Raw genomic sequence first — 19,857 nt, forward strand, 5'->3', positions numbered from 1 at the left:
TATCTAACCAGATTCTTCCTCTGGATGGCATTACCTTGGCCTCCAGTAACACTGTGAGGAAACGTGTTTTTGACCAGGATATTTTGCTCCACGCTCAGACTTCAGGTCAACATAAGACTTTATTATTTTGAGCAGTGAGGGTTTTTTTCTAAATCTGACTTTTTAATTTAGTTCACATGTATCTATCAATATACTTCTTAGTCAGCAATGTGCTGCTGATGTCCTGATGACAGCTTCATCAGCTGCATGATCGATCCAGTCTGTGCATCAAGTCCTCTCCTGTACGTTCTGCTGAGTATTTATTATTCACCATGAATGACATGAAGCATCTGAATGTTTTAAGACAAACTCATAAAATGTTATCAACAATGATGAAGATAAAAGTTCTAAATCATACATGTATCATTTGTGTTGCAGTTCCTCACTGTGACCACTGGAGGGCAGTGACCACTCATCACAATCTAGTTTCTGTGCTACACACTTCTACATGTTACCTTACACCATACAGTCTGCATCAAAGGAGGTTATTATGCTGAAAGCTACAAAATGATAATATAGAAACTCCATCAGTCTCATCATTTCAGCTGATCAAAGTGCTGATGTTAACAGAGAATTAGAAAACGACATCACATCTGTAGTTCTTCTACATTATATATTGTCTAAATTAGGGGTCTCAAACTTATTTTACATGCAGGGCCACATCCGGTCCACTTTGACCTTAAGTTGGCTTAAGTTGACCAGTGAAACGTTCTGTCAGTGTGAAGAAGTCACAGACTGAACTGTTTTTCTACAAGATGAGGAAAAAAGAAATCTGTCAGCACGACTCTCTGGACTGAAACTGTAAGAAACAAACTACAGAAAGCTCTGCTAGCTCACTGCCCACACTATCCTTTTTATGTTTCTTGTTTGAAGTCTGTAAAAATAAATTAAAAATAAAATTCTATAGTAGAAAGCGAAAAACAGAAACTTTGTCATTGAATTGTTTATTGCTTAATTACTGTGCATAGTAATGGCCATAAGGGAGGGTTTTGTTTTATTTTCTTTATCAGTAGGAAAAGCTGTAAAACTTATGAAAATACAGTTAAGTCCAAAATATCTGTGTGTGCTTGTTTGTGGTGAGCAGCAGATCAGAGAATTTTAATAATAAACGGCTTCACGCTCACGCTCAGCCCAGTGAGACTCAGACACTGACCGTGGCTCTGCTGCATGCAGGCATTTCTGCATCTCTGCCTTTCAAAAACACTTACATATAGTTTATCTAATATTCACTGAACTGTACGTTTGGTCTTTTTCAAGAAAGCAATTTTTATTCAGTGTTTTCATAAAAGTCTTGTTTTTATGGATTTGCTGCTACCAGTGAAAACACACATGAGGTTTAAGGACAAGTTTGCCACATTTTGTCCTCCACAGTGGGAAATGGCTGAAATTAAAACTGGGATCACTTTATCCTCCTAATATTATACATTTTCTTTAAATGCACTCAGCATTTCCCTGAAGCACAGACAGATACTAATTTCACGTTTTTACTTGTTTCTTCATGTTTTCCTGACACACTTTAAATTATTTAAATCTGACTTCCGTCTCTCTGTGTACCTGGCCTGTACCACTAGACTCGCTGTCTTGAAATGTCTGCCCCCCTTCCTTCTTTCACATAATGGTATGACCCCAGTCTATCTATGCATGTGATTAGCTGTATGGTGTCCCCATCAAAATAAAGTCCCACCCCTGCCTGTGAGGATTCTCAGCAGAGCTTCAGCTCCCACACACCGATAGCCATCACTAACTGATATATGAAAAGTTTGACAGCCCTGCTCTATATGTACTGACACTAAGATCCCATTTTTTGCTGTATTGATGTGACGAAGAGGAATGATTGAGTGTGTGAAGCTGGGAGAGGTTGCTGTAACTCTTTGTAATACTGTGTTGTGACTAAATGGAAAGTGTGACGCCTGTGCCGAAAACTGCTGTATCAGGCTTGCTTGAGATACTTGAAATGTTTTCTTTTTGTAAAAGTGTTTTGTTATATTCCTTATTTATTTTTAAGTACTTGTGAATAAGTATTTGGAGCAAAAGACACTCTGTTTTGATAGAACTGTACATTATTATATTTTGTGTATTTTTGTGCTCTGATCAGAGGAAATGAACAATACTACGAAGCTCTTTTGTATACAGCAGCTTTAAATGCATCACTGAGTCACACTGTCGGTTACTTACTGCTTCACATCCAAAGCCTTTCAAACACTTTCTTTATGTTGGACGTCAAACTTTCTTTGTGCTTGTTGATGCTGGACGTGGCAAACAGCCGAGCATCTCTCTGGACCTCAGGAAGTTCTCTCTCTAGGTTCTCATGCAGGAGAGAGAAGTCGTTGGATGGAAATCTCTGAGTGCTGTTGTTACAAAAGAGACACAACATGATTCAGAGTTTAACTTTATCATCAACAAGCAGCAGTTAAAAAATGTTAATATAAAGTTTGTTGCATGTGTGTAATGAAAGATAAAGAGGACGACAAATGATCCCGCACACATCGCTGCAGCTCAAAGATCAGACGTTACCAAGAAGACACCCAGAATCTGTAGTTTGCATGTAGATGACTCTGAAATCAATCGAGCAGTGGGACTCGTGTTGTTTCTAGGGGTGAAAGTGCAATAAGGAAATGACACTTGTCACAATATAAATAAAGATCTGTTTGCTTTCTTCCACTTATCCAGTTCAGGGTCTCAGGCTGGGTGGTGTGTCGAGGGGGTGTTGGAGCCTATTCCTGTATTAGGGTGAAAGGTGGGGTGCACCCCAGGCAGGCTAGTCTACCACAGAGCTACCACAGAGAGACTCAGTCTCTGGACTGCAGGAAGAAGACAGGGAAAACCCAACCACACACACCAGACCTGTGGTTAGCCAAGTGCAAGCTTCCTGCTGTGATGGAAAGATTGGCAGTCTGCAGAGACTCAGGAACATCAGAGGAATGTTAGCATCCTCAAAGAGCTTAGTGAGGACAGGAATATTTAGATTTTCACCTGATCGTTTCCTTTTTTTTCCCTGAAGAAAAGGAAGGTTTCATTTGAGATTAATGTGCCTTTGACCTGGCCCTGTCAGGATTCAATATTACAATTATTATTGTTATTTATCTGTACATTAAATAAATAATGTTGCAGAGCAGGCAGATGAGCTGAGACCTCCATACTGATAAAAGGTTACAGGCCCTCAGAGCACACAGGGATGTTTCTGCTGATTCTTCTCTCGTACTCCCTGTTATTGTCCTCTGAAGTTTGAAGTAACCACATTACTATATGGTCCATTTTACTGGGCCATACCTGTAATTATGCAGTGATGCTGGGAGTTGGAGGAAAGAAGGACATGTGGACACGGCAGGAAACTGTCAGGCCAGGAAACCGAGAAACTGAAAAAATGAACATTTTGTGAGTAAAACCTCATTACAAGCACACTGAGTGTCTCAGGTCCTTACTGGGGTCATAATAACAAATTATGTTTTTGCTTTAATATTTGAGAGACACGATAGTTTTCAGTGAGAGCAGACCTGAAGGCATTATAGCATATGTACATTTTGTTTGAATGTTTTTGAGGATTTCAGCTTCACAAGTTATTTACAATGAATATTAAATCTTTGATAGTTCACTTTTTCATTTAGATTATTATTAATACTACTGCTGTCACAGTGCATGCTTTTAGGAAGAATGTCAGTGTTGCACCCTCAGAGAGACACGACTCCATTCTCCTTTTTTTTTTTTTTTTTTTTTTTCTCACCTGTCCCGTTTGGTTCTTTTGCATCAGAATTATTGTCTAAAAGCGAAGAACGATGCCCAATGGATTTACTTTACCAAATTGACCATCCCAGCCTTGCCGTAATGGTCTATTTGATTCACCTTTTATTATTTATTTTATTTATTTTTTTATTTTCACTTGCTAGACACGGGACAGACTTGAATGAGGAAAAGAAAAGGGAGAAAGGAAGAGGGGGGAAAACAGCGGAGAAGAGGGACGGGGATAAAGGGCAATAAAAACAAAAACCAACTAAATAAGTAGACAAAAAAAAATACATATATCAATCACCTGGATCACCTGTTGAGAAAGAAAAAAGAAAACAAGCAGAAGAAAACGAGAGCAATACAATAAACAACATCACGATGATCTATGTGAATATAACAGTAAATACTAAATATTAAACATTATTGTGCAGCACGTAAGATCGACAGCGCACAGTGTGCTTTGAGGTAGGAGCCAAAAAGGGTGTAGTTTGTGTGTGTGAGCACCCGTGTGTACACCTGTGAGCATGGACGCGCTTGTTTTCTTAAAAGGTTCCTTCATGTAATGATCTGCTAGAGGGTGTGGGGGGGGGGACAGCCCCGTCCTCCAGGGCATGAAGCAGGTATGGAGGAGATCAAGACTCCAGACATCCAGAGGCCCCCAGAACACAAGAGACCAAGGAAGACCAACAGAGGGGGGGCCGTGCCACTGTCCCAGAAAGAGCTGAGGAGAGTCCCAGATGAGGGGTCACTCAGCAGCCGCGGAGCAGAAGCCAGGGGGGGGTTGCAGTGACGTGCCCGTGAGCTCCGCCGGCAGCCAGCTGTGCCAGAGTGACCGAGCCCCAGGCTGAGACGCCAAGGGCACCCCACCCCCGAAGTGGCCCGAGCGAGCCCCAGGATCCAGGCCCCGACAAGCAGCCACCAAGGAGTGAGCCAGTGTGTACCTGGACGACCATCCCCGGACACAAAGAACCGCCAACGCACCGATGTCTGAGGGCGTCTGCCACTGGCAGGGGGAGTGGTGGGGGGAGATAGGCCTCCATACCTTGGAGGACCTGAGATGTCCCCACAGAGGTGGCGTCTGATACCCAACCTGACATATAGACACAGACATACAGGCACACACAGATACAAACATCCATTCCCACCCTCATGCTCTCATATGCAATTACTCAACACTCACCCAACGTGGAAACAGACATAAAGAGACACAGTACACACAATCACACTCCCCAAGCGTACTCTAAGAACCGGGTCTCGGTACCTTTGCCCCTGGAGGGGGAAACTGCACCCAGACCCAGGTTGTGTTACCCTTTTCACTGCGGTGGGGAGAAGCAGACCGCCCCGACTCCGCAGCAGCAGGGAGACCCCACACTCCAGACCCCAGTTGGACGGCCAACTCCTCCTCCCGGCCCCCCGCTCCAGCAGGCCGCAGAGAACGGGGGTGTGTGAAGACTCCAAACCTCCCTCCACCCGCTCATATGTAGTGTTGATGCATGTGTGTTCTAAGGTGCATTTAAAACCCAGGAGGGCATGGAGCTACCTGCCAGAGAGCAGCAGTTAAGCGCAAAGCCCCTCCTGCTAGCCCTCAGTGTCTACGTGTATTTAAAATTGAGAGATGGGCAAAGACGCCAGGGGTGAGGTGTACACCCTGATGGTCTTTTGGAGTCTGTGTAGCGTGCCCACCCCCAAGATCCTATATGTATGTGTTATGAGAGTGTGAGTAATGTGAATGTCTAAGTTGTGAGATAAAATTGAGGCACAAGAAGCCAGAAGGGGACAGAGGGGGGGATGCCTCCCCTGCACCCTCGTGACACACCTTTGCCCCAAGGCCCTGCATGTGTGGGTGATTGTGGTGGAGTGGGAAGAGGGAGGCAGCTGGAGATGGGGAGGGAAGGAAGGGAGGGACAAGTGACCCCTTTTCCTGGGGCCAGCTCCCCCGCTGACCCCAGTAGGCACCCCCATACTCCGCAACCTGCCAGGGAAAGGGGGCCCAGGCCCATCCGGACTGGGGCCCAGAACAGCAGCGCCGCCCGGCCCCACAGAGCCCGGGACAGCCCACCTGACCCCACCACAGAGAAAACTGCACCCACCCCGTCATCCAGTCATCTTACAGACTACACAAGACAATAGACGCCCATGCTGAGATCTTCCTCCACCTCTCCTGTATCTCCCCCTCATGCAGAGTCAGTTCCTGAAGAGAGGAGACCTCCTGCAAGGTGTAACAACCTCCCCCACCAGTTGAAGAGCCCCCCAGGTGGCTCGATGCACTGGTGGCACCCTGCGCCAGGGCCAGGCCCCCATACACCCACCCGCCCACATCCCCAGCAACATACCAACCAGGACCCAAGCCCCCGAGGCCCAGCCAGGGCCCCAGCCCAGAGACGGAGCGCCCCCAGAACCTCACGCCCGTCCCGGACCCACCCAGGGGCAGCCAGGCTACCAGGTCAGTAACCCACGTCCGTCAGCACAGACCCTACCCTAGCCCCGCTGCACGCAGCCACGAGGAAACCGTCACCTAAGAGCCAACAGAGCCCCCCAAGGAAGATGCTCCTGGGGAACCCCCCGACGCCCTAAGCCTGTCCCTACCCCCACACCAATCACAACAGCGAAGGTGGGACCAAACTATGACCCCCCACCCCCACTAGGTGATGGAGCTGATCAAAGGAGCCCAGAGCAATTGATCTGATGTGGTGGCAGAGGCTTTATCGAGACTAATGTAATCTAATAGATAATTTCTATATTGGTTAGAATTAAGATTATTTTTATTTTCCAGTTCATGAGGACTGTTTTCTTGGCTATGCATAGGGCAGTGAAAACCATATGGGCTATATTCTTATCTGTAGTGACATTATCTAAGCTGCCCAACAAACACACTAAAGGGGAAGTTGGAATGTTACATTTCAGACACTTTGATATCTCGCGCCAAAACGTCTGAACTGGTGGACAGAACCAAAGAGCGTGGATATAATTGTCCGGTGCATTGGTTTGACAGTGTGAGCAGTTGTTGGTAGACGTAAAGCCCATCTTGAACATCCGATGACCTGTATAGTGCACTCTATGTAGTATTTTGTATTGAATTAATTGAAGACTGGGATTTCTGATTAAATGAAAGGTTTTTAAGCAAATCTGAGACCAGAAGTTTTGGTCTAAGTTAACGGATAAATCCGCTTCCCATTTTGCAATAGGAAGTGATATTGATTCATCCGTTTTAGAAAGCATTCTGTATATTTTGGATAGTAATTTGGGGGTTTTAAGAGTAAGAAATTGAACCACACTTGGTGGTGTTTGTAGTTCAACTTGACCCGGTTTTTACTATGGATTTAATTTGTTGATATTCTAGAAATCTTTTCTTGTTGATCCCATATTGTGTAACTAGTCTGTCAAATGAAATAAATTCTGTTCCTTCTAGTATACAGTGGGGCAAAAAAGTATTTAGTCAGCCACCGATTGTGCAAGTTCCCCCACTTAAAATGATGACAGAGGTCAGTAATTTGCACCAGAGGTACACTTCAACTGTGAGAGACAGAATGTGAAAAAAAAATCCATGAATTCACATGGTAGGATTTGTAAAGAATTTATTCGTAAATCAGGGTGGAAAATAAGTATTTGGTCAATAACAAAAATACAACTCAATACTTTGTAACATAACCTTTGTTGGCAATAACAGAGGTCAAACGTTTACTATAGGTCTTTACCAGGTTTGCACACACAGTAGCTGGTATTTTGGCCCATTCCTCCATGCAGATCTTCTCAAGAGCAGTGATGTTTTGGGGCTGTCGCCGAGCAACACGGACTTTCAACTCCCGCCACAGATTTTCTATGGGGTTGAGGTCTGGAGACTGGCTAGGCCACTCCAGGACTTTCAAATGCTTCTTACGGAGCCACTCCTTTGTTGCCCGGGCGGTGTGTTTTGGATCATTGTCATGTTGGAAGACCCAGCCTCGTTTCATCTTCAAAGTTCTCACTGATGGAAGGAGGTTTTGGCTCAAAATCTCACGATACTTGGCCCCATTCATTCTGTCCTTAACACGGATCAGTCGTCCTGTCCCCTTGGCAGAAAAACAGCCCCATAGCATGATGTTTCCACCCCCATGCTTCACAGTAGGTATGGTGTTCTTGGGATGCAACTCAGTATTCTTCTTCCTCCAAACACGACGAGTTGAGTTTATACCAAAAAGTTCTACTTTGGTTTCATCTGACCACATGACATTCTCCCAATCCTCTGCTGTATCATCCATGTGCTCTCTGGCAAACTTCAGACGGGCCTGGACATGCACTGGCTTCAGCAGCGGAACACGTCTGGCACTGCGGGATTTGATTCCCTGCCGTTGTAGTGTGTTACTGATGGTGACCTTTGTTACTTTGGTCCCAGCTCTCTGCAGGTCATTCACCAGGTCCCCCCGTGTGGTTCTGGGATCTTTGCTCACCGTTCTCATGATCATTTTGACCCCACGGGATGAGATCTTGCGTGGAGCCCCAGATCGAGGGAGATTATCAGTGGTCTTGTATGTCTTCCATTTTCTGATGATTGCTCCCACAGTTGATTTTTTCACACCAAGCTGCTTGCCTATTGTAGATTCACTCTTCCCAGTCTGGTGCAGGTCTACAATTCTTTTCCTGGTGTCCTTCGAAAGCTCTTTGGTCTTGGCCATGGCGGAGTTTGGAGTCTGACTGGTTGAGGCTGTGGACAGGTGTCTTTTATACAGATGATGAGGTCAAACAGGTGCCATTCATACAGGTAACGAGTGGGGGACAGAAAAGCTTCTTACAGAAGACGTTACAGGTCTGTGAGAGCCAGGGATTTTCCTTGTTTGAGGTGACCAAATACTTATTTTCCACCCTGATTTACGAATAAATTCTTTACAAATCCTACCATGTGAATTCATGGATTTTTTTTTTCACATTCTGTCTCTCACAGTTGAAGTGTACCTCTGGTGCAAATTACTGACCTCTGTCATCATTTTAAGTGGGGGAACTTGCACAATCGGTGGCTGACTAAATACTTTTTTGCCCCACTGTATGTTCTAAATATTTGATTCCTTTACCACTCCAATCTGAAAAGTTTATCATATTATTGTTTTGTAATATGTCAGGTTGTTCCAGATAGGTGTACGTTTGCATGGGATTAATGAAGACTCAATTTTAGAAACTCCCACCATGCTGTCAGAGAAGAGCTGATGTTGATGCTTTTAAAGCATTCATGTCGTTTGATGTTTGAGCTGATAAATGGTAGATCTGAAATCTCTAGAATATTGCAAAGTGCTTGTTCTACATCTAGCCAAGGTTCATCTAAGAGGGTATGTTTTAGGCATCCTGAGATAAACTGAAGCCTGTTGGCTAAGACGTAGTGCTGAAAGTTAGGTAGTTCTAATCCTCCTTTATCCTTGGTCTTTTGTAGTGTTTTTAAAGCTTATACGTGGGGGTTTATTTTTCCAAAGGAATTTGGACATACATGAATCTAGAGATCTGAACCAATCTTGTGGCGGTTTAGTTGGGATCATTGAGAATAAATAATTTATTTTTGGTAAGACCATCATTTTTATAGCGGCAACCCTTCCCATGAGTGATATGGGTAGACATTTCCATCTAGCCAGATCACCTTCTACCTTCTTTAAAAGTGGGATATGGTTTAATTGAGTTAGATCTGCAAGCTTGGGAGAAACATTAATACTTAAATATTTTATATTTCCCGATTGCAGTGGTGTAGAAGAGGAATTATGGAAGGAGCAATTAATCAGAAGGACGGTAGATTTTGACCAGTTAATTGAGTAATCTGATATTCTTGCAAAAGAGTTTATCAATTCAGTCACCCCAGAGATATTGGTTTGTGAGGTTTGGAGAAAGAGTAACACATCATCCGCATAAAGGCTGATTTTATGTTCCACGTTCTTGCATTTTATGCCCTTAATTGCTGAATTCTGTCTAATTGCTGATGCTAGTGGTTCAATAAAAATAGCAAACAGTGAAGGGGAGAGTGGGCATACCTGCCTGGTGCCCCTCAGGAGACAGAAGCTGGAGGATGTTTGGTCATTTGTTCTGACACAAGCTGTTGGGGAATTATATAATATTTTTAACCAGTTAATGAAAGAGGATCCAAAACCAAATTTGTGTAAAGTTGCAAATAGAAATTTCCAGTTAACTCTGTCAAATGCTTTTTCTGCATCTAAAGAAAATATTGTAGTTTCAAGGTTTTTACTGTATGAGTAATCTATCAAATTAAGTAATCTACGTGTATTTGTTGATGAGTGCCTACCTTTTATGAAACCAGTTTGGTCAGGATGAATTAAGAGGGGGGTTATTTTCTCTAGTCTCTTTGAGAGAGCTTTGCAGATTATTTTGAGGTCTACATTTATAAGGGATATTGGACGATAGCTTGAGGGATATACAGGGTCTTTGCCTGGTTTTAACAGGAGATTGATGTTTGCAGAATTCATATTTGATGGAAGTCTGCCCTTTTCTTTGATTTCTAACAACGTTCTGTAAAAAGCTAGTGCTTTTATTGTCCAGAATTCCTTGTAGAATTCTGGAGGAAAGCCGTCTGGACCTGGAGCCTTATTATTGGGCATACTTACCAGGGCTTCCTGGAGTTCACCTGATGTCAGTGGTGAATCCAGTGCCATTGCTTGAGTATCTAATAATTTTGGAAGAGTTATGTTGTCCAAAAACTGATCAATTTCCCTTTTAGACGGGTTTATTTGTGGTTTTATACAAATCCCTGAAAATGTTGTTTATTTGTTTCGGTTCATATATTGTGTTCCCAGATGGATCTTGAACAGCACATATAGTTGTTTTTTCTTTCTTTATTTTTAGCTTTTTTATCAATTATCTCATTTAATTCTAGTTTTGTTTTGCGTATTTTGTTCAATGTTTCCTGATCTTGGTGTGACGCGTAGGCTTCTTCTGGTGATTTGATGTTTTTTTCTAATTCCTGAATATTTTTGTTTTCTTTTTTCTTTTTATGTGATGAGAAAGAAATTATTTTAACTCTCATCACAGCTTTCCCTGCTTCCCATAAAACAGAAGCTGATGTTCCGGGAGTGTCATTAAAGTCTAAATATGAAATATTTAAAAAAAAAAAAAACTTTGGTAATATTGATGTATAAAGAACAACTCTGGCTGATGATGAAATACAGTCAGCTGGCATGGTGACACTGCCAGTATTAACCTGCAGGGACTGGGACAAAAAAATTGGGCATTTTGACTACAGACCGGCCCACCAGGTATTAAAGCCATTTGAATGAAAACAAACGCTATTGTGACAGTGATGTACAGTCTTTTTAGTATATGTATGATTTCTATACATTTTACGTCAGAACTTTGTTCGCAAGATTTAGATAATTATTTATTAAAAACTAGACATTTTAAATGAGAATAAGAAAGAAAAGTATTTCTTTGTGCCCCCCTCTCCCTGTTAATGCCCTACCTGCCCCCCTGGCAACACTTTGCTAGACCCGCCCCTGCACAGTTACCAGCTGTCAGCTACTTAGAAAAGGATCCTGGTGTTATTTGTCTCTCAGAAACAGTTCATAACTTCAACTCATCCATGTCACCTAAAAGGTAAACCTGTTTCTCCATCACCTGTTCAGCTCTGATGATTCAGTAAGGACATCTCCTGGTTTCATCTTCATGTTTCCCTCTCACCAGATAACCAAACCCACATCATGACCAGCAGCTTTACAGCTGTGGCTCCAGCAAACATCAGCTGATACCAGAAATTAATATTAAATACATTCTAACAACAGCTGATCAAGCTTAAACGTGCTGCTGTTGTTTAGCGCGACATCTGCTGGTTTCTTCTTTCTGGTGCAAAGTGGGCGATAAACAAACGAGAGAGAAAAGCCGATCAGCTGATCATTGATCAGTTTCATGATTGAAGTAGAAACAGGAGAGAGAGGGGGGAGAATGAGAGAAGAAGAGGCAGCTGTGCAGCAAAGACAGAATAAATCCAGCTTTGTCTTTTTTCATTGTAGCTGAAGTCCGGGACAAACTGTTCCTTTTCACCTCAACGTAAAACGCGTAATATTTTCTCTGAATGAGGGACCATTCCATTTTTAAGGAGCCGTTGGCAACTCTACTAACTAACCTTATGAAAAAAATAAAGTTCACCATCAGTAACATCATAGCACCCACCCAGCTGTATAGATACTCCGTCATACTAGCTAGCACACAGTACGAGTTATTGTAACTGACTGTAAAAAGTCAGCACAACAAAAATAAACTCCACCTAAACTTGGTTTATATCTGACCCAGATAGACTGCAGGTCATAAATTCTTACCTGAAGTTCAGTTCACCTGATACTCACAACCGGAGGCCGCCTCGGGTCTCTCATCCTCCTGCCTCCCCTTCCCTCATCCACCTGCTGGCCTCTGTGGAAGCTCTGCCATAGCCACCACCAAACAACTGACTTATTTTTACACATCGGCCAGCATCCACCACCTCTCATTGTTCATGACGTTATTGAAACGATGGGACGAGGCGTGAGTTTCTCAAAATGGGCTCATTGAGTGCAGCACGGATAAGATCTTGGAGAAGCTCACGGCTGCCGTGAATACTCAGAATAACACCTCTGAGCGCAAACTGGATCACATCTTGGAGAAGCTCACTGCGGTCATGAGTTCTCAGAACCTGCTCTTTGAGCACAAGAATGACAACATCACGGAGCGTAAGTTTGATAACATCATGGAGAAGCGCACAGCTCTCCAACGGGAGATTGAGAAACCAGTGTCGGACTGTTAGAACAGCTTTGAAATTCATATGAGTTGTTCGCACTAAAGTAAAAACCACCATCACTTCATGCGGATACCACTTCGGCTCCAGCTGCGGTCTCAAGGCTGGAGCTGAACAACAACACCCTGATAACAGACTGTGCTTAGACTGTTCTTCCCCTATGTAAGGCCACCTGGGTTGGCTGGAAGACTGTTTACTTAGCCTGGCAGGGCGAAGGACACTGTCTCAGTTGAACTATGGACAGACATATATACACTCATCCCCCCTCGCCCTCCAAACGCCTTCGATGCTTACTCCCTTCCGATGCTGACGGTGGATCAAGGAGACCAGCACTTATGCTGCAGGCCCGGATGTACTGTCTACACTGGCTGTCTCTCACCCTTTACCCATCCCTGTTACTTGTCATGTGTTTCTTTGGTGTATTAAGAGTTTTTTCATGTGCAGAGGTGTTTTTTTTCTGTTCTCAAACTGATCTCCCTGTTGGAGCTCAGTCTGGGGGGAGTTATTTTTTTCTCCCTCATGTGGTGCATTTTCCATTGTTATACCTCTCTGACCTGTCTTCCCCATGTGATGTTTTGTGTAATGTATGTCTGGTTGGAGGGTAAGATGGCGCCGCCATTGCGTGCAATAGGTCCCCTTGTGGGACTAATAAAGGTATATCAAATCAAATGTCAAATCAAAAAATAAATAAGTCATCAGCCCACCGGGCAAATGCCCGGTATGCCCGATGGCCAGTCCAGCGATGTTAACCTGCAACCAAATCTGCAGCTCCATACAGCAATGTTACGACTTGGATTATATCTTATAACTCATAACTCTTATGTTAGCTCCCACCAGCAGCCTACTGTCCGAAATATTTGACGGCTGCAATAATTCTTTAAGTATTATTTTTTCCTTGGTATTCTAATTTCACCAAAGTTTACTAAACTCAACAAACTTAATATTACTTACAGGGACATTTATTCTCTCCTCATTTTCTTTCACCAAAAAATTGCTTTCTGCGGTCCCGTGTCTTGTGCTTGGGTATCCTACCTTTGCTAACGTGATGCTCATAGTGCAGAAGCCGATGCTGCATTCACTTACACTTGGATATCTGAGCTTCACTGTGAAAACATAATCGATATTTGATTGAATTTTATTGTTTTAGCTTCCGGGTGGCACCTGGGGTGGCCAGTCTGGTTGGGGGGGTGGCCTGTGCCCCCCAGGCCACACCGCTGGACACGCCACTGACACCTGGACGTGCCCTCGATAGAAGGGGCAGAGCACTGAGCACGAAGAAGAAGATACAAAGGGCCATAGGCGAGTTTATCTGAGCGCCCCGAAAATAACTGTTAGGTATTAATAGTAATAATAATAGAATATTTTAGTATTTTTGTGTGGAAGCTTTCCACTGACAACACTACAGGATTAAATGAAAACTGTTCAGTGTTGTTGGTGTCGTGACGTCACCGCCTCTCACGCAGAGGCTGGTTTGTCATTAACTAAAAAAAAAATACTTTTATTGCTGCAGCAATTTCATGACGTAAATCGGTGACTCTGATTTTAAACACACTTTAACTGAAATACAGAAGAAGTTCAAACTGTTCTGATAATGTGGAGACGTTACTGTGACCCAGGAAGGGTCAGAAACGTTTGTTAATACAGCTCGAATATTAGAAAATATAAGCGACCTTTAACCTTCTGATCCACGAGTCTGCGGGGATATCAGGAGCTGTCAGCTGATGTTCTTTATTATTTTAGTTTGCTAAAAAAAAATTTGTTCCTGTTCTGGTTTAATTGGGCTTCAGTGTTTGTTTACAGCACAGCTCCAGATCCAGGTGACAGCAGGTCACAGCAGGTTACCTGTCCATGTCAGCAGTAGGCTGCATTCAGTTTGAGCATTGCTATGAACTGATATGGATCAGTTTGTCTTTTATTAACTGTAACATTTAACTTTTGGGCGACGGCACAGAGACAGAGAGAGGAGGACAGAGAGGGAGAGAGCAGGATGAAGACAGCAGAGAGGAACAGGTGAGAGTGGACGTGCGGTCACATTCACCAAAAATGATAAAGCTTTTGTTTGAACACATTGACTGAATATGATTTCACATAACAGCAGTGTGGTGTCCTGTTACTGATCCATCACTGGCTCTTTTTATAACTATTATAAGATTATATTTTTGTCATTTTCCACCATTTCCAATTCAAGTTGAGTGAGGAGGATGGTGAGAGAGAGGACAATGAGCTTGTACAGGAAGAACGAGGGAGCAAAATAAAGTTGGCAGAAAAACAAAATCATTTTTAACAAAGTGATTTTTCACATATTTTCACATATTTCATGGATGCTTTTCCTGCTTTTTAGTAGCACACTAAAAAATGCCAGTGGACATTGTAAGGAGGCCACATTAATGTGACTGGTAGCATTCAGGATGGCTCCCACTACACTCATGTGACAGACTGCAAATGTATTCTCGTGAAATTAGGATACACGGTGCTCTGTGCTGAGTCAGCGTAAGGGAGCGTCTGTATGAATTCACAAACTTCAATATAAAACAGCTGTTACCAGTTTGCTTCATGTACAGGTCTGTGGAGTGGCAGGTTGATTTTCCAGTGTCTGCTTCAAATGCTTGATGATTTGTTGGACCTCCTCTTTGTGATTAAGAGACTGAAATAGTGTTGTGGATGTTTCTTATCTGCTTTGCTTCACATGGTTCTTTAACTTCTTTAGTGACTAAGCCTTTGCCTCAGGGTTGATAACTGAAGGCTCCACCCTAAAATGGATGGATTAGAGTGGATGAGGGCACACTACTGACAGTTTCTTTCTCGACTTTGGTTCGGGACCCACGCTTGCAGCTTTTCCAACAACACTCCGCTCCGGCCTCACTAAATCATAAAGGGAGAGAGAGCTCATAAATGAAACACCATACACCTGTCCCACCAACCACCCTGGCACCGCCCCTTGAGCTCACTGCACCACCCTGCAGCTGAGCTAGGGGCCACACCTCTGCCACATCTGGCTTCATGGACAGATAGAGCTGGGTGTCATCTGCATAGCAGTGTAAATGTATGCTATGTCTTCTAATGATGCTGCCTAAGGGAAGCATGTATAATGTAAACAGAATTGGTCCTAGCACTGAACCCTGTGGAACTCCATAATTAACCTCAGTGTGTGAAGAGGACTCTCCATTTACATGCACAAACTGGAGTCTATTAGATAGATATGATACAAACCACTGCAGCACAGTACCTGTAATACCAGACTGTTAATCAAAGCAAAGGGGGGTGGAGTGCCATCACAGTAGGGGCACAAATGAGCACACCACCTGAAGATCAAGACACCAAGCTTTGTTCATTTAAAAATAAGAGCCCAATCAGTAAATATCACCCGTCTCAAAGGGTGATGGGCATTTCTATACTGTGTCTCAGGAGGCAAAACAAGGACAAACACTCCAGGTGGGCTCAAACACGACAGCATTTCACAGTGGATGGTGAAAGAAAGTCCTATTTACAGTAAAATACCAACAGCAGAGAGAGAATTGTAGCACAGTGTGTCAGAGCTTTGAATCCACAGACCAAAAACATGAAACAATAGACCGTTACAGAATCTGCATCACACCAATGTTGCACCAATCCATCCCCACTCCACTTACTCATGAAAGTGATCATGAGATACTTAAAATCCTCCACTTGGGAATTTGTTCCTGACCCAAAGTGTGGAGTTGACCCGTTTCCAACTGAGGACCCTGGACTTGGACTCTGAGGTGCTGATTCAGCTGTGTCACACTTGCTGCAAACTGCCCCAATGTTGAAGATTGTTTCTCAGTGAAGCCAACAAAACCACATCATCTGCAAAACAAGATCCTGAGGTCACTGAGCCAGACACCGTCCTCCCCTTGGCTGCACCTTAAATCTCTGTCCAATAAAACTATGAACAGAATCATTGAAAAACAGCACTCTGGTGGAGTCTATACCCACAAAAATGCAGACCAAGCACTTGCTGTGGTTGTACAGGGGCCTACAAGCCACACACCCCATGATCCTGAAGCAACCCTGACAGGATGACCAGAGACTAGTGGTTGAATGCCTTCTACTGGTTGGACAAACTCTGACGTACCCTCAAATATCATTGAAAAGGTAAAAAGCAGGTCCAGCTTTCCAGGACCAGGACGAAAAACCACATAGTTCCTCCAGTATCCGACATCTGAATGAACGACAGACTCCCCTCTGCAGTAAACTGGCACAGACCTTATCAAGGAGGCTGAGAAGCACGATCCCCCTGAAGTTGGAGCCCAATCTCTTCTTGAAGAGGGGAAACCCCACACCAGTCAGCCAATCCAGGAGCACTGTCCATCCAGCTGGCTAATAAAAAGCACGCCTCATCTCCTGATGATTTACCTGTCCAATCCCACACGAGTGTTTCCAACATTTTCTGTCTTTGTCAGCACAGGAACCACCTGAGGATTCAGCCTGAAGACTCTCTGCAGTGAGACGGCCTCTGACCCTCAGACTCATCTACATGAGTGTGAAACATATTTTTAATAAACCAAACATTTTGCTTCCCAGTGGTCCAGTCTTTGTTTCTAAAAGAACCCCTGAAAAGTTCAAATGTGGTGCTTGGATGTAGGTTTCATTTACACATTTGTTGTTTGTCTGAATCCAAAGCTGAGACTGTTCTGTCTAAATTAAGCCAATCATTTCTATCCTCTTGGTGCCAGAGGATAGCCACTCTACATTAGAGAATTAATGGTCACAAGTAATTGCAAGGTAAAAGACAACATTCATAAATCAAATACAAATGTATTTGATTTATGAATGTTGTCTTTTTATATGTGAAAAATGACTTAAACATATAGATTAATACCATAAAGTCTCTTATAATGAAGAGTGTCGTGGTCCTAGGGGTGAAAGGAGCATTCGGAGCTGTAGTCAACCTCATTTCACCACCCCACAGCCTTGGTGTTACCCTGAGAGAGAGAAAACTATCTAAGAGAGAATCTATTGAGGAGTTTTCTGACTGTGACCTGTCAGCGACTGAGCTCTGGGGGATCAACACCTACACCTTGCTGCTCATCAGATACCCTGCTGGGATGATAAGATTCAGTAAAAGGACTAGATGTTACAATCCCTGATAATGCATTGCTTTAAATGGAGAAAATCTTGAGGGATGCCTGTTATGAGGAAAGGCAGCCCAGAAAGTTTACCAGCGGCACCCATCGTTGTGTGCCTCAACTTTCGGGCTTTCACCCAAGCTAATCTGACTTTTTTTTCCCTTGGTTAGGTTGATGGTGGAATCCAGTTATTTTCAGCTGAGACAGCTGACAAAAATAAAAAAAATCTTTAAAAGAGCAATCCACGCCTTTGACACAACTTGATTAGTACTCGGTGTGAAGAAAATAAACTGATTTCTGTGATTCTAGTCTGCGTCTGAGTCCCTCCTGTGCCCGTGACACATACCGACAATGTGTCATGGCCTGATGCATGTCATAGTAACATCCGCATCCTTATGAGACGCTCCAGATTCTTAATTGAAGCTTTCTATGTGCTTCACATTTTATTTGCTTCATGGCTTTCTATGGCAGCCCTAACCTTAGCCACGCTGAACCTTAACCACAACCTGAACCCTATGATATGGTCCTGTTAAGGTTAGTGTTCGGCATTAGGGTTAGGTAAGGGGCAGAAATGTTCTTAGGGTGGCATGGAAATCATGTGGGGTGGCAAAATCAAAGCCATTTTTTTAACACATATGCAGGTGTTACATTAAATTTTATTTTGGTTAAAATGAGTCAAATACAGTAAGTATACATGTTTCATATAAAATATAGTCTATAACGTAATTATTTTATGTAGCCCACATAATTAAACACTTTAGTTACATAAAACATAAAAACTGTATAGTCTGTATAATAAATAAATATGTAGCCCAATAAATATAAATTCCAGAAAGCTACACAACATGGGGCGGTTTTGTCACAAAACGGCTGTGTGCAGGCAAGAGAAGGAACCAAACGCAAACTGGCAGAGATGAAAAGTAAACTAAAAAAACCCCCACAGCTTTATTGCTGCCGTGGAAGGGAAACAAAGAACAAAACTAAACTGGGAAAACTAATAATAAATCATACAAGAAAACACAGGGAGAATCACACAGCTAGCTGAAGAAGACAGAGGACTTAAATAGACACATGAGGTAATCGGAGGAAATGGCAACACATGGGGAAACAGCTGACACACATGAACCTAACCACATCACAGAGGAAACATAAAACTAAACACAATGAACACAGGAACCGGGACCTCTTTCAAAATAAAACAGGAAACATAATGAGACGCAGATGACAACATGAACTTGGCAACATAAGACACACAGACATGAAACACATGAAGGGCAAGGGAGACTTAACAGGGGTTGAAAACACAAGTGGAATAAAATAAACAAATAAACTCGTAACTTAATGAGCTTAAATATACACTATAAATATCAAAATAAACTAAAACTCAAAACGCTGGGTCATAAGACCCAAGATCGTGACAGGTTTAGCTACAAGTCTAACTTAAGTTTGACACTTTTTTGTTAGAAAAAAATCAAATTGTTGCTTAAATTTACAGTAAATGTCATGGTCCTGGGTCGGTGACCCAGCGCTTTGAGTTTGTGATTATTATTTTCTAGTTTATTCTGATCTTGTATTGGTTGTTGGGGTTTGGTTGTAGTGTTTATTTTCCCTACCTGTGTCTCCCTCTGTGCTCTGTACAGGTCCCTGAGTTTTGTGTTGTAAAACAGTCTGTGTATTTCCTGTTTTACTTTGTAGGTCTGTCTCGTTATGCCCATTAGTTCCAGCTGTGTCCCCTCCTGTCTGCCATTTCCTGATTACCTGGTGTGTGTATTTATAGTGCGTGTCTGCCTGTGCTCCTCGTCGCGTCGTCTGTGTTCATTCCCTGTGTTCATTTGTGTATCTGCTGTGTATTTAATGTTATTCCGTGTGTCTCCGCGTCTCTCTGCTCCTCGCTCCATGTCCTCCTTTTGTATTAGCTTTTCCAGTTTAGGTTTATGTTCAGTTCTGCCCACACCTTGGTTATTTGTGCACTGTAAATAAAACCCACTTGCACCTCCGCCACTGTCTGCTTTTGGATCCTCCTTCCTCACCTCCACACGACTGCCGCCCCAGCCGTGACAGTAAATGTCAGAAATCTAAGCTGTCATGAACAAAAACAGTATGCAATATATTCAGTTTTAGAATTTATATTCGGTGTTAGCTGTAGCTGCACTCAAAGTATTAATGCTACCTTATTTTAATAAACAACACAGTCATATGCCAAACTAGTGTGGAACTAGAGGAGGCAAGAGCTCATTTTAGGGAGGAACATGCCACCCTTCTACATCTGCCCCTCACCTT

General features: G+C 43.1%; 2 protein-coding genes across 2 annotated transcripts in view; both read left to right on the plus strand.

Annotated features, from left to right (window-relative positions):
• LOC146495630 (interferon-inducible GTPase 5-like) overlaps positions 1–19,857 on the plus strand; it is a 54,036-nt gene that overhangs the window by 12,009 nt on the left and 22,170 nt on the right. The window lies entirely within an intron of this gene.
• Positions 1–19,857, plus strand: part of LOC146495631 (interferon-inducible GTPase 5-like) — a 143,388-nt gene that overhangs the window by 12,001 nt on the left and 111,530 nt on the right. The window lies entirely within an intron of this gene.

The sequence above is a fragment of the Neolamprologus multifasciatus genome, chromosome 19 (assembly GCF_963576455.1).
Source record: "Neolamprologus multifasciatus chromosome 19, fNeoMul1.2, whole genome shotgun sequence".
Lineage (NCBI taxonomy): Eukaryota > Metazoa > Chordata > Actinopteri > Cichliformes > Cichlidae > Neolamprologus > Neolamprologus multifasciatus.